The sequence below is a fragment of the Cervus canadensis genome, chromosome 10 (genome assembly GCF_019320065.1).
Source record: "Cervus canadensis isolate Bull #8, Minnesota chromosome 10, ASM1932006v1, whole genome shotgun sequence".
Taxonomy (NCBI): Eukaryota; Metazoa; Chordata; class Mammalia; order Artiodactyla; family Cervidae; genus Cervus; species Cervus canadensis.
In genome coordinates, this window is record NC_057395.1 from 59,846,451 (window position 1) to 59,861,694 (window position 15,244).

The following is a 15,244-nucleotide window of genomic DNA, read 5'->3' on the forward strand; positions in this document are numbered from 1 at the left end:
CAGATACTAGGGAAGAGCTAGCAATTTCTGACACGCTTGGCACATGGCACGAGCTTCAAAAATGTTTGTAGACTGAATAAATATCATACACACTGTATAAGGTTATAAGAAATAACCTAAAGGGGAGGCAATTCAAGTCATTCTAGAGTGTAGAGGAAGCATGTGGACTGTGCCCCTTCAGTCAAGCTTCAGAAGAAGCTGAATAAGGGCTGGACCCTTTAAGAGACTGTACCTTACTATATATAAACTAGATAACTAATAAAAACCTACTGCATAGCACAGGCAACTCTACTAAATATTCTGTAATGACCTATATGTGGATAGAATCTAAAAAAGAGTGGATACACATATATGTATAACTGATTCACATAAAAGGTGTGAGAGAAGAAAAATACCACTGAAAGTTGGAACCCTCAGAGAAGACACTCTCTCCCAAGCTATGGGAGTGGCCACAATAACCAGCTAATTGGCATTGATCCTCTGCTAGGATGGGCTTCCCTGGTAGCTCAGACAGTAAAGAATCCACCCACAACATAGGAGACCTGGGTTCAATCCCTGGGTTGGGAAGATCCCCTGGAGAAGGGAATGGCTACCCACTCCAGGATTCTGAACTGGAGAATTCCACGGACTGTATAGTCAAAGGGGTCACAAAGAGTCGGGTACAACTGAGCAACTTTCACTTTCACTCTGCTAGGTTGGTGACAAGTATTTCACAAGTATAGTCTCACTTCATCCTCACAAAACCAAAAGAGTTCCTGCCTCATTGTTCTAGTTGAACACTAAAGTACATAAGCACAAGCAATTTGCCCAACTCTGACCAAATGGGGAATTCAGGATTTGAACTCAGGTCTGACTGGCTCCCAGTTATGGTACTTCTATCCACATCCTGGTCTCCCATTGTTTCTTCAGACTTGGAATAGCAAGGGTCCCTTCTAAGTGAGGAAGCCGGTCAAAAGGAAACCTCTAGTGATTCTTGCCTAGAAAAATTTGAAGAGCCTTTGCAGAAAGTAGGCAGAGGTAAGATGAGAGAAATGAGGGTCACTTGTTTGTGACCCTCCTTATTTTATAACAGGTTTATTGAAGTATAATTTACATGCCATAAAATCCACTCATTAAGTGTACAAAGCAATGAATTATACAGAGTTGTACCATTGTCATTATAGTCGAATCTTGAATTTTCCATCACCCCAAAAATATCTCTCACACCCATTTGTAGTTACTACCCTTTCCCACCCCCAGCCATGATGGAACCACTGTTTATAATACCATCAACTATGTATTAAATATCATCTGGGGTTAATCTTCACAAGGAGAAGATATGTGTGACTATGGAGGAAGCCATGGCTCAGGATATAAAATGAGTAAACCAGGGTCACTGAGGTGGTCAGGATTCGAACTCAGAACTTTCTCCAAAAGGGTCCAGATCAAGGGGAAGATCCTGAAGAAATGTACTTGTAAAGAGTGGGAAATGTATCATTTTTTAAGCTGAAGTGAAATACACTGTATAACAAGAGATATTGAAAATACAAAAGAAGACAGGGTTTCTGGTGGAGAAAAATTCTAGACAAGCCAAAGGGAATAGAGTCAAAGAAATAGATAAAAAACACTGGACCTTAACAGAGGAAGACTTCTTTTGAGAGAAAGGGGGTTTATAGAATGACTTCATAGCATTGCCCTTAAAACCTGAAACCTTAACCAACAAAGATCTACTATATAGTACAGGGAATTCTACTCAATATTCTAACCTATATGAGAAAAAAATCTGAAAAAGGATAAATACATATATACATATAACTGAATCACTTTGCTGTATACCTGAAACCACATAACATTGTAAATCAACTATACTCTAATAAAATTTTTTTAAAGTACAAAAAAAAAAAAAAACCTGAAACTTTTATGTCAAAAGTGAAAGTGAAAGTCACTCAGTTTGTGTCCAACTCTTTGTGAGCCCATGGACTGTAATCCATGGAATTGTCCAGGCCAGAATATAGGAGTGGGTAGCCTTTCTCTTCTCCAGGGGATCTTCCCAACCCAGGGATCGAACCCAGGTCTCCCTCATTGCAGGTGGATTCTTTACCAGCTGAGCCACAAGGGAAGCCCAAGAATACTGAAGTGGGTAGCCTATCCCTTCTCCAGCGGATCTTCCCAACCCAGAAATAGAACCAGGGTCTCCTGCATTGCAGGCGGATTCTTTACCAACTGAGCTATCAGGGAAGCCCTTTTTTTGTCAAACAAACCTGAATTCAAATCCACCTCTGCAAGTTGCTATCTATGTGAATACTGTAGAGATTTGTCTGTTTTGGGTCTTTTGTCTTGTCTACCATTCAAGACAGTCTCATCTTGTCTCACCTTCCCATTTGTAGGGAATCCTGTCACCATAGTGGTCTCGTGGAGGGACAGTGTCACCTCCCATTGTTCAAATACTTGTTTTCCTGCCTCTCTTGCAGCTGAGGTGTGAGCACGTGGCCTAGGCTCAGCCAACTTGGATTCCCTTTCTGTCCTTTGAATCAGGTGCTTGGGATTCCAGGAAGCAGTTAACAGTGGAGGGCTTATCTTAGCAAAAGAACCCGCCCACAGCGAAAGCCAGTGTCCTGGGCAGTAGGGAAGCAAGGTAACTAGAAGTGGAGTTCAGGGTCCCAAACAATGGGGTTCAATGGCAGCTCTATCCTCACTGTACTGGGTCTGAAGGCTAACTCTTCACCCTGGCTCTACCTACCCCACCATTTTCTCAGCTTGACTTCATGCATTCTCTGAGCTGCCAAGTAGTCAAAGTTTCCTTCGCTAAAAACCCTAACTGACGCAGTGAGCATGGGCAAATTGTTTAACCAATTTGGAGATGATAATCATATGTATCTGATGGTTTGCTGTGACCTTTAAGTGGTTAAAAATGTCTATCCAGTGTTAAGTGCAGTGCATGGCTGGTAGTAACACTTACTTACTATTTCTTTGTTTGTTTTTCTTTTTAATGTTTATTTATTTATTTTTGGCTGCACTGGGTCAGCCTCGCTGCACATGGGCTTTCTCTATTTGCCATAAGCGGGAGCTACTCTTCATTGCAGTGCGTGGGCTTCTCACTGCAATGGCTTCTCTTGCTGCAGAGCATGGGTTTTGTTGCCCCATGGCACGTGGGATTTTCCCAGATCAGGGATCGAACCCTGTGTCCCCTGCATTGGCAGGCGGATTCTTAACCACTAGACAGCCAGGGAAGTCCCAATTTCTTTGTTTTGAGGTGAGAGAGAAATGAACAGGAAACTTGAGCAGGTTCAGCTTCTGCAGTCTCAGTGACAGTGGCGCTAAATTCCTCGGAGGGGTGGAGAGATGGGACTTGGAGAAAATGAATGGAAATGAATAGTCTAGAGAAGCCACCATGGGTGACGGGTGACGGAGTGTGAGAGGGAAAAACCTGTGAGCAGGACCAGGGCTGGACGGCCCAGCAGGAAAACAGTATATCCTCAGGAATCCCGGCAAGGCACAGGCCAAAGATAAAGTCAAAAAATCTGAAAATCTGCTTTCCCTTCAGCCTAAGAACATGTTTTGTGTCATTCTTCAGAAGTACAGTCTTTTTCCAGAGTTGACTGTTGCTTGGTTTTGAAAGCTGCTTGGGCAGTACAATGAACTCTGTTTAAGGTCACTGGGTCCAGGTGTTGGCAGGACTTGCTCAGTGGGCAGGGGAGCTGCTCAGGATGAGGGAATGTGAGGGGCAGTATCCAGCTATGTGATGGAGATGCCAGGGGTTGGGTTTGGCTCAGGGTTAGGGGCCGAGCACCTTACTCTGCATCCTCGATGATATCAGTCAGTGAAAAAGATGGTCTCATTCAATGCTGCAGGACTCAGCATTGAATGAGACAACATTGCAAAATGTTGACAAGCTTATATTCTAAAGTTTGATTCCTGGTTGCATCATCTTGGAAATTTTCATTAACTCTATACCTGTTTCCTCAGCTATACAGTGGGGTAATAATAGTAATTTTTTTCATAAGGTTGTTAATGAAGATCAAATGAGTGAATACTATAAAGCCCTTAGAACAACACCTGACATTTAGTGACTGCAGTATTTGCTGTGATTACTGAAATAAATCAGAGGATTCCAACCCAGAGATTCCAGGCCCTTCCTCTTTGCAATATTTCATAAGCCCCCTATGAATCCTTGTATACACAGATTGCCCAAGAAGCTCTGCAATGAGTCAGAGAAATGGCCTTGACTGAGATAAGGAGAAACTGTAAAAGTTGGTTTAATTGCTATGGCACATTCATAATTGGGTGTCTGCATTTATGCATTACATTTTTTTTATATTGTAAGTGGCTCATGTGGTAAGGAATCTGCTTGCACTGCAGGAGACCCAAGTTCAATCCCTGGGTCAGTAAGATCCCCTGGAGAAAGAAGTGGCAACCCACTCTAGTATTCTTGCCTGAAGAATTCCATGGAAAAGGGGCCTGGTGGGCCACAGACCATGGGGTCGCCAAGAGTCAGATACGATTGAGGGACTAGCAATTTCAACTTCAATGTGTATACATATAAAATCTAAAAATAGCTGTGTATGCTCAAATATATATTTTATGTTTATTTTGTGCATGTGTTGTTTGTATTTTATATATATGAGTATTTGAATGTGCAAGAATGTTTGTACTTGCCTGCAGTTCGTGTGTAGATGTGTAATTGGTGTGTGGGCAAGTGTTTGTGTACTTCTGAGTATATGTGTGCTTGTGCGTTTCTTCTCAGATCTTCAAATGCCATGGCCTAGAGCTCCGTTCGTGACGGCTGCATGGTGATTTTTCTGCTGAACTGGGAAATCTGGGCCACGGCTAAGGGGCTAAGGGGGAACAGGGAGCAGGGGCTCTCCAGTTGGCCAAGCTTAAGCCGCTGTGGGAGAAGGTGGCAGGAGACAGGGAAAGAGGCAGGCTTGGTGAGAGAGTCAACTTGGACCCCGGTTATTGTGTGGTATCACCTGGGACCCGCCAAGACCAGAACAAACTGTAGCCTTGGCCTTTGTAATGCCTCCCACATGGGTACAGTCCGGCCTGGCCAGTGCTCTGAGACCGGCACCACCCACCCCTGAAATCTTTACAAGTTGCATTTTGAAGTTTTTGAAGGGACTGCCCACTTCCTACAGCCTGAATCCCACGATAGAGAGGAGAAGGGAAGTACCAATTATCAAGTTCCCAGGGCAGGTATTTTTACCTGATCTTATTTATTCCTACCACAAACCTTGTTAATAACATGACAAGAAGGTAAAAGAAATGAGAATCATAGAATCACCACTTCTTACAGACATTTCTCACTCTCATGCATTCACATCATTTCCTCACTTCCCCAGAAAGGAAGGAAAAGTATCCAGGTGAGCATCTGTAGCTCAGGAAAAGGTGATACCAATGCCAAGGCCACACAATGAAAGTGTGTGTTTGGGAGGCGGGCTACGAAAGAGGGTGTGGATGCTAGAGAAACCCCTACACCAAGATACCCCCAACTGTGTCTCGTTTTAAGCAATGTTCTGTAAAAGAAATAGATACTAGTAAAAAAAAAATTCTAAAATTCTTTAAAATATTAATAGTCACATACAAGTTATGAATGCCCCACTACATTCAAGATTTGGGAAATGCTGTATTTCTTTTTTTTTAAATTTCACTCCAAGATACCACTTGCAAAGTAAGTCAGATGTCCAGAGTCAGTTGTTACTGGGGTTTCCTGATCTTCTCCATTTGTTCCCCATGGTTCTGGGAAATGAGGAAGGACCTGACCCCTACTCCATGATGATGATGTTCATTTCTCTTTTCCTCATGCTCAGGATACTGCTGATGAACTCAGCCAGTTATTCACTGGGCAGCTGGAGAACAGCTCACTACCATGGCTGTCTCCACTGACCTCAAGTCCAACCTGGAGGTCTTTGCTGCTTCTCTCAGGACAACGAACCTAGTGGCTGGGTCCGCAGCCTCTGCCTGCCGTGCTGGCAACCCCATCTGAGTACCTGTCACCTTGGAGTACTTTATCAAACACCCATGAAACCAAACCCTGTCTCTTCTCCCAGTCAAGGAGATTCAACACCCCCAAATGATGGGCTTCTCTTCCTCTCTTGACCCTAAAACAAAGTCTTCATCCCACTTATGAGACAATCAAATCTAACTGTTCTCTTGCACCTAGGCCTCACTAACAAAGATGAGGGCAGAGGGAGAGACAAGGTTGGCTTCAGAACACAAACTCACACACACACACACACACACACACACAATTCCCCAGTGAGAAAGGAGGAACACAAAGTATCCTGGCTTTCCTTCCAATAACTGGGCAGAAAAAAAAATTATCTTTGTACTCTTTGCTGATGCTTCAAGAAAATGGATAAATAAATTATCAGGTAATTGCTACATCAAATTCTTAATTTATCACTCTGCCACAATGTTTGTTTAAAAAATATAATACATTTATATTGCTGATCTCATTAATGTGCAATAATGTTTCTTTTAGGGCAAAGCATGCTGTCCTCAAGAACTCCCTATATTCAGAGAAGATGTCACTTGACTCACAAAAGCATACCTTTCAATCTGCTCAGCAATAATAGAAGGACTGACCGATGTATGACAGTAATGGACAGTGTCACCCATTTCTGCTAAGTATCTTGTCTTATTATCTCAACATGTATTTTTTGTATCATTCCATGCTTATTCATATCAGACACTTACACTATTCTAATGTGAAGCTATGCCTAAAAGAAGGAATTTTCTTGCAAGGCCATTTCTACTGTCTATTTTAAGCCAAACGTATAAGTTATTAAGTCAGACAATTGCTAAAATAATATTGATTGAGTCCCCAGTTTATGCCGATTCTGTTCTGGGACAGAAAATGAATCAGCTGTGGTCTCTGTCTTCCTGGAGATTACAGTCTATCATAAAGGCAAACATTGAACAAACATAAGTACAGATGTGGAGGGTGCTGAAAAAGGGAAATGCAGGATGCCATCGACAAGGTCGGGACTAGGGTGAGGGGAAGGAGGTGCCTAGTGTGCAACATGTAAGGAGATACTTGCACGATCTTGAAAGTGAGTGCCTCCTTCTAGGTTGCACTCTAGGCACCTCCCTCTTCTCTCCCTTGTCCTGGCCTTGGCAATCAGAAAGGTCAAAGTGGAAGAGAAAACACTCCAGGTAAAAGGAAAGGGTTGAGGATAATAGTCCCCGGTAGTGATCACTTGCTGCCGCATCTTTGGACACTCAGCATCTGAATCTCTTTTCGTCTGGGAATACTTCTCCAGTCTTTGGATCTTGATGGAAAGGAGGGCTGACTTTCTACTACAGGAAGTTGTTGATGTTCAGTTGCGCAGTCGGGTCCGACTCTTTGTGACCCCATGGACTACCGCACGCCAAGCCTCTCTGTCCCTCACCATCTCCTAAAGTTTGCCCAAGTTCATGTCTATTGGATTGGTGATACCATCCAGCCATCTCATCCTCTGATACCCTCTTCTCCTTCTGCCCTCAATCTTTCCCAGCATCAAGGACTTTTCCAATGAGTTGACTGTTCGCCTCAGATAACCAAAATACTAGAGTTTCAGCTTCAGCATCAGTCCCTCCAACGAGTATTCAGGGTTTATTTCCCTAAAGGTTGACTGATTTGATCTCTTTGCTGTCCAAGGGACTCTCAGGAGCCTTCTCCAGCACCATAGTTCGAAAACATCAACTCTCCGGCATTCTGCTTTCTTTACCGTCCAGCTCTCCAATCATATGTGACAACTGAGAAGACCATAGCCTTGGCTATATGGACATTTGTCGGCAGAGTAATGTCTCTGCTTTTCAACACACTGTCTAGATTTGTCATAGCTTTCCTGCCAAGAAGCAAATGTCTTGATTTCATGGCTGCAGTCACCATTCACAGTGATTTTAGAGCCCAGGAAGAGGAAATCTGTCACTATTTCCACCTTTTCCCCTTCTATTTGCCATGAAATAATGGGGCTGGATGCCATGACTTAGTTTTTTTAATATTTAGTTTTAAGCCAGCTCTTTCACTCTCCTCCTTTGCCCCCATCAAGAGGCTGTTTAGTTCCTCCTCTCTTTCTGCCATTAGAGTGGTGTCATCCACATATCTGAGGTTGTTGATGTTTCTTCCGCCTAACTTCATTCCAGTTTGTAACTCATTCAGCCTGGCATTTCTCATGATATGCTTAGCATATAGATTAAACAAACAGGGTGACAGCAGACAGCCCTGTCATACCCCTTTCTCAATTTTGAGAAAGATTGAGTACTACAGAAAGTACTAAGTGTGAATATTTTGTGCCACCTTGGGAGTTAGTAGGGAGACACACAACCCAGGCTCAGCCAACTGGATGCTCCAATGAAAAAAATCTGAATCATAAAGAACTAAATCCAAATCACAGAAGAAGTGGAGAAAATACTCATGTATGCGCAGCAGGCAAAGCCACTGTGGGAGAAGTCCAGGCAGATTTGATGTTGGTGTCCAGTTCCAGGACAACAATGCTGGTGGTGGGACCCTGGTACATTTTTTCTGTTCCGCACACTCCCTTTGTCCTTCCAAGTACAACTGTCTACACTTCGAGTCAGTTCTGTGAGTTCCATGTTTTCCTTTCCTTCCTTTCTTTCTGCTTAATTTGGTCTCTGATAAACTCTAACCATTATCCAATAATAAATTGAAAGTGTTTTATCATCAAATATGTTGAGAAAACATTGCTCTGTTATTCAACAAGGAACTCTTGTGAGATTGGATGCCAGAATATGACCTGGCAGGGAGGTAAGAGATCAGCAGCAAAACTCAGGAAACAAGGCCTGGAGAAAAGAGGAGGGAGGATGCTAATGAGAGACTGAGGTGAAAGGGCAGCCCTGACAATAGTGAGGGAGAGTGGAATTTGTACAAAGATATTGTGGAGGAAGAATCAAGAAGCTGTGAGGGCTGGCTTGATGTGAAAAGTGAAGAGGGCAACATCAAAAGGCTTACATCTCAGACGATGGTAAAGCATGAGAACTTGGGAAGGGATACCTGTTCAAGTGAAAAGGTGGCCTTCTTGAGCTTTAAATATTCATAGAGTTAGCAAATATTTATTACATTCCGGATGGAGCGAAGAGTAAAACTGACAAGAAATCCAAATTCTCCTGATAGACAAGAAACAGGTAAATGCACAAAGTAATTACTGATTTTTGAGAAGTGCTAAGACATGGCAGTGTCTTGTTAGCTGATAATCAAGGATGATATTTAAACTTCAGACCTGAACACCCAGGTCCAGTGGCATTGTTGGTGGGAGTGATGATGTCGGTGATGAAGGATTAAGGAGGGCCAATACCTGGCTAAGGCTGAGGTCATGACTGGGGCAAGTATATTCCTGGCTCAAGCTTAGCTAGGGCTGGAGGGTGGGAGCAGGGATTAATGGCAAATGACTACAAAGGAAATTTGGGAGATGATGGAAACGTTCTGAAGCCAAAAATCATTGAACCATACCACTTAGCATGGGTAAACTTTACAAGAAATTTATGTAGTGGTAAAAGTTTCTTTTTAAAGCTATATGCCAAAAGGAAAACTTGCTAGGGTAGAAGAAAAAGTCTAGATGTACAGCTATAATGAGCTTGCCATGTCCCTGGCAAAAATTAATTTACTCCATCTTCAACTTGTCTTAGTAACAGTTTTATTTGAGCTAACACAATATCATAAATCAACTACCCTCCAATATAAAATTTAAAAACTGAACTTTAAAAAACTGTATAAGAAACATGATCTTATCCATTCAGAAAAAGAAAGACAGATTACTTGCAAAGAAAGAACAGTCACTCTGAATTCAAGCTTCCTAGGTGCAAAAGTAAATGTCATAATAATAAAAGGAAGACATTTTTATAAAATTTTAGTAGGTCAAATTAAGCTCTCAAAATTCCATGTCAAGCTAAGATGTAGCTTGTCAAGGCAATAGAAATATAATCAAGTGTGCTCATTTGATATACAAAAGAGGTTGTTTATAGTTACAGTTGATTTCACTGAATAGCAAACTATATACACTTCAGAAGTAGTTTGATTTATAAATTATATTCCCCCCAGTACTTCATAGAAACACACCTACTGCAAATCCAAAGCCCCGAGTTCAGTTGCCTTTGGTGATAGGCAAGTAACACAAATGAAAGAAGAAGGCCAGATGTACTATCATGGTATATCAGGGTCATCATTTGGGGTTTTTTAGTACCACTCTTGATATTTAGCTTCTGCATCAGGGAAACTTTAGGTGAGAGTTGTGGCAAATGGAGAAGGATTTCTGAAGATTGATACTTTTCAAGAATGAGAAACTTTGTTGCTGAGTCTTTGAATTTTTAAAAAAGAAATCAGATTATTAAAATTTTTTTCAGTTTACTCATATCAAAATAGAGTTTATCCAGAAAAAAAGATGTAAGGCCTGCAAGATGAGACCAAAACACAGCTACACAGATATCAGAGGAAGAGCTTTCTTAGACAGAAGAGATGGCATGCAGCAAGGCCCTAAGGCAGGAAAGAGATTGCTGACGCGAGGGAACAGAAAGGAGGCCAGAGTGACCTGAATGTAAGGAGGAAGGAAGATGCCAGAGAGGTAAGCAAAGTCAGGTTGGGCAGGGCCTCACCAGTTATAGGAAGGAGCTTAGATTTTACTCTTAGGGAAACAGGAAGCCATAGTTTGGGGTAAAAGAGAACAGAGTTGTTGTTTAGTCACTAAGTCATGTCTGACTATTTTGTGACCCCATGGACTGTAGCCCACCAGGCTCCTCTGCCATTGGATTTCCCAGGTGAGAATACTGGAGTGGACTGTCATTTCCTCCTACAGGGGATCTTCCCAACCAGGGGTAGAACTAGTGTCTCCTGCGTTGGCAGGTGGTTTCTTTACCACTGAACTGCCAGGGAAGCCCAAACAGAACAGTTACAGGATATAATTTATCTTTTGGTTGTGTAGAAAATTAAAGTTAGTTGAAGTTAAGTCACTCAGTCGTGTCCGACTCTGTGTGACCCCATGGACTGTAGCCCACCAGGCTCCTCTGTCCATGGGATTCTCCAGGCAAGAATACAGGAGTGGGTTGCCATTTCCTTCTCCAGGGGATCTTCCCAACCTAGGGATCGAACCCAGGTCTCCCGCATTGCAGGCAGACGCTTTAACCTCTGAGCCACCATTAGGGGATTAAACAAGAAATCAGTTAGGATACTGTTTTAGAAATTTAGATTAATAGTGGCTCTGTTGTAGCACTATTTACAATAGCCAAGACATGGAAGCAACCTAAATGTCCATTCGCAGAGGAATGGATAAAAAAGATGTGGTACATATATATGATGGAATATCACTGAGCCATTTAAAAGAATGAAACAATGTCATTAGCAGCAACATGGATGGGCCTAGAGATTGTCATATTGAGCGAAGTAAATCAGAGGAAGAGAAATATTGTATGATACCCCTTATATACAGAATCTTAAAAGAAACAATACAAATGAACTTATTTACAAAACATAAACACACTTACAGACTTGAGAACAAACTTGCGGTTACCAGAGGTGAGGGGAAAGGTGGAGGGAGGGATAGTTAGAGAGTTTGGAATTGACATGTTGTGCTGCTATATTTTAAATGGATAACCAACATGAACCTACTGTATAGCACAGGGAATTCTGCTCAATATCATTTAACAACCTAAATGGGAAAAAAATACAATACATATATCTGAATCACTTTGCAGTTCCTCTGAAACTATCACAACATTGTTAATCAACTATACTCCAATATAAAATAAAAAAGTTTTTTTAAAAAGAAAAGCTGGGCAAAGAAGTTAATACTAGCTTGAACTAGATGGAAAGACATGGATGGTCTTGAGACACATTTTTAGGGTAGAGCCATAGGATTTGCTGATAAATTGAATGCAGTGAAGCAAAGTAAGGAACCAAGGATGCCTTCTAGTTTGGAACAACTGGGTACATATTGTTACTATTTACTGAAAAGGGAGATAATAGGGTAATAACAAGTCTTGGTGAACTGAGGTCCCCACCAAAAGGATACATTAGGCATCCAAATGGAGACATCATTTAAGAAGGCAGATATATCAACTAGAGGTTTGAGAAAGAATGGGGTCAGAGATATAAATTTGGAAGTGATCCGCACATGGAAGGTGTTCAAAGCACCCAGTGGGGGAAAAAAAATAGAAAGAAGCCCTGTGATTAAGCAGGAGAGAAGGAGGAGACTATATAGAAAACCAAAAGGAAATTGCTTGACCAGTTAAAGGCAACCTAATCCTTGGTGGCTCAGAGGTTAAAGCATCTGCCTGCATTGTGGGAGACCCGGGTTCGATCACTGGGTCGGGAAGACCCCCTGGAGAAGGAAATGGCAACCCACTCCAGTATTCCTGCCTGGAGAGTCCCATGGACAGAGGACCCTGGTAGGCTACAGTCCACGGGGTCGCAAAGAGTCGGACACGACTGAGCGACTTCACTTTCACTTTCAAGCATCTGATAACTTAGACATCAAGAGAAGAAAGCATTTCAATGAGCAGGTAGTGGCCCCAGTGTCAAATATTGCCTAGAAGTCAATGAAAGGAAAATAGGGATGCCTCTGTTGAGTCTGGCAACATCGGAGATAGTTGGGGACCTTTACAAGAAAAGTTTCAATGGCAAGATTAAACCAAAATTGAATTTAGTTGAAAAGTGAATGGGAAATGAGGAAGTAAGGAAGTGCAGACAGACAGCATTTTGAGAAATTTTTCTTTGGAGAATTGCAAAGAAATTGGGCATAGTCCTGAATGGGACGAAGGGATGTTTTGTTTTAATATGGGAGGTATGAGAACATCTTTGTATAGTGTTATAAATGGTCCAGAAGAGAAGGGGGGATGAAGAGAAGAATTGAAAATGAAATCCTTGAGTAGGGAAGGAAAAGAGGAATATGGACAAGTGGAGGGGTTGGTTTCTCAGGAGCAGGCAAAACTGTTCTATCCAAAAGGAAGACAGGAGTTATAGAACTGAATGAAAGAATAGGTAGATCTAGTCAAGAAAAGTGGAGAAGGAAATGGCAACCCACTCCAGTATTCTTGCCTAGAGACGCCTGTGGACAGAGGAGCCTGGTGGGCTGCTGTCCATAGGGTCGCACAGAGTCGGACACGACGGAAGTGACTTAGCATGCATGCATGCATGCATTGGAGAAGGAAATGGCAACCCACTCCAGTGTTCTTGCCTGGAGAATCCCAGGGACAGAGGAGCCTGGTGGGCTGCCATCCATGGGGTCGCACAGAGTCAGACACAACTGAAGCGACTTAGCAGCAGCAGCAGCAGCAGTCAAGAGAAGATGAAAGAGTTGTTGAGGAAGTAGTAAAAAAATTGAGGAGAGAGAAAACAATCATGGAATAGTGATTTCAGAGAGTGAGAAGCCAAGCTTCCTAGAAGAAAAGAATAAATTAGGTGTAGGAGAATTGAATGCTATTTGAGGTTTGAGGCCCTGAATTTCCTATGAAATCACTGAGGCCAGGTAGATAATTTTCTCCAAAAATAACCAGCTGATAAAACATACATATGGAGAAGCCAAGCAAGTGGTTGCATTCTGTCAGACTGGGACTATTTCAAGCAGCGTGGAACATGGGTATTGAGACTGTCTGCAAAAGAACTGCTACAGGGCTAGATCATTATCTCCAACCTGAGCACAGAGGGAAGTGAAATCAGGAGGTTCAGATGATTAGTGAAATCGTAGTGAGGTTAAGGGCTTCATTTCAATTTTAAGACTGATTCATTCTGGCAAGTAGGAGTTGGCACAAACTGGAGAAGGCAGATCTTAATTTTTAACAGGCAGGCTATTTCTATGCAGAGTCTAAGAGCAGAAAATTAAGGAGTCAGATCAATCTAGATTCAACTTGTATTTATTGGAATCAAGTGTGTGTTAGACTCTGCACTAGGCACTTTCCTGTTATTTTATTTAATCCTCATAATAACCCTGTGCTTTGGGTAAGATAAATGCTTGTTTTATAGATGAGAAAATAAAGCAGAGAGGATCGAATGGTTTGCCCAGAAGCATCTGATAAGGATTTGAAGCCAGACCTTCTGATCCTGAATCCAATGCTCATCCTTTGACAACAGCAGTAATACTTAGACTCTAGGGTTAGAGATAATCATCAAATAGGCAGGCTGGAGATGACTGAATCAAGCCATAAGGCTGAGACCAGATTCAGTGTTCTCATATAATGGGACTGAATAGTGGACAGGTAACTCTGAATAGAACTTTCCAACTCAGGATAAAGAATCAGTTCTTTCTGACTAGTCAGATAAGTAGCAATGGGTTGGGACTACCTGGACCATGACCCGAATCATGGAGCTGGAGGCAAGAAAATCCCTGTTGTCTCAGGTCTGACTCAGTTCTGGAAAAGGACTGGCCAGAAGTTCAGTAGCAAGTAGTGCCAACCAGGGAGAAAAGGAAGGAAAGAGATGGAGCGGGAATCCACATGCGGCCCCATATCAAATCTCTCCAGGGTGAATGACATAATCCTGGAGTCCCAAACAGGACAGAACTGCAAGTATTATCAAGGGAGAGTTGAAGCCCTTGGCATGAAAATACAGAAAGAGAACTGGCAGGCTAAGAATGGGTTCTTATGTTCTTTGCAGATCCTAACTTGCCTCCTTGACTTCACCTAAAATACCTGAGGCTGAGCCCCCAGCCTCTCTCTGCTTTATATCTCTAGACTCTAAAGCTACACTGTCATAAATAAATAAATAAATAAAAATAAAACTACGCTGTCCCATACAATAACCACTAGCCATAGTTGGCTATATACACTGAAGTATAGATTAAATTAAAAATTCATTTCCTCAGTCACACTAGCCACATTTCAATTGCTTAATAGCCATACATGGCTAGCAGTTACCATATTGGACAACACAAATAAGAAACCATCCTTTTGATGCAGAAAATTCTATTGACAGTGTTGGTCTAGAAAACAAGAACCAGACAGTAGAATGAACATTCCTTATTTACATCATGTGGGACCAGCCATGAGCCAGCAGGCCGAGAGATGTGTGGAAGACTGAAATTATTACCAACACCTGTTCTCCACAATACCCATATGCACCTTACTCCACTCCTTATTTCTAAATATAATATATATAAATTATATATAATATAATATATTTAACATTTCTAAATATAACTGAATAGAACTCTCAGACACAAAAAGTACAGGCAAGAATGATTTACCAGAACCATAGGGTCCAATGATGTTAGACTCAAGTTTGGATAAGGTGTGTCAGACCACGGAAATTTATCTCAATCTTCCAGCTATGTTTGAAGAT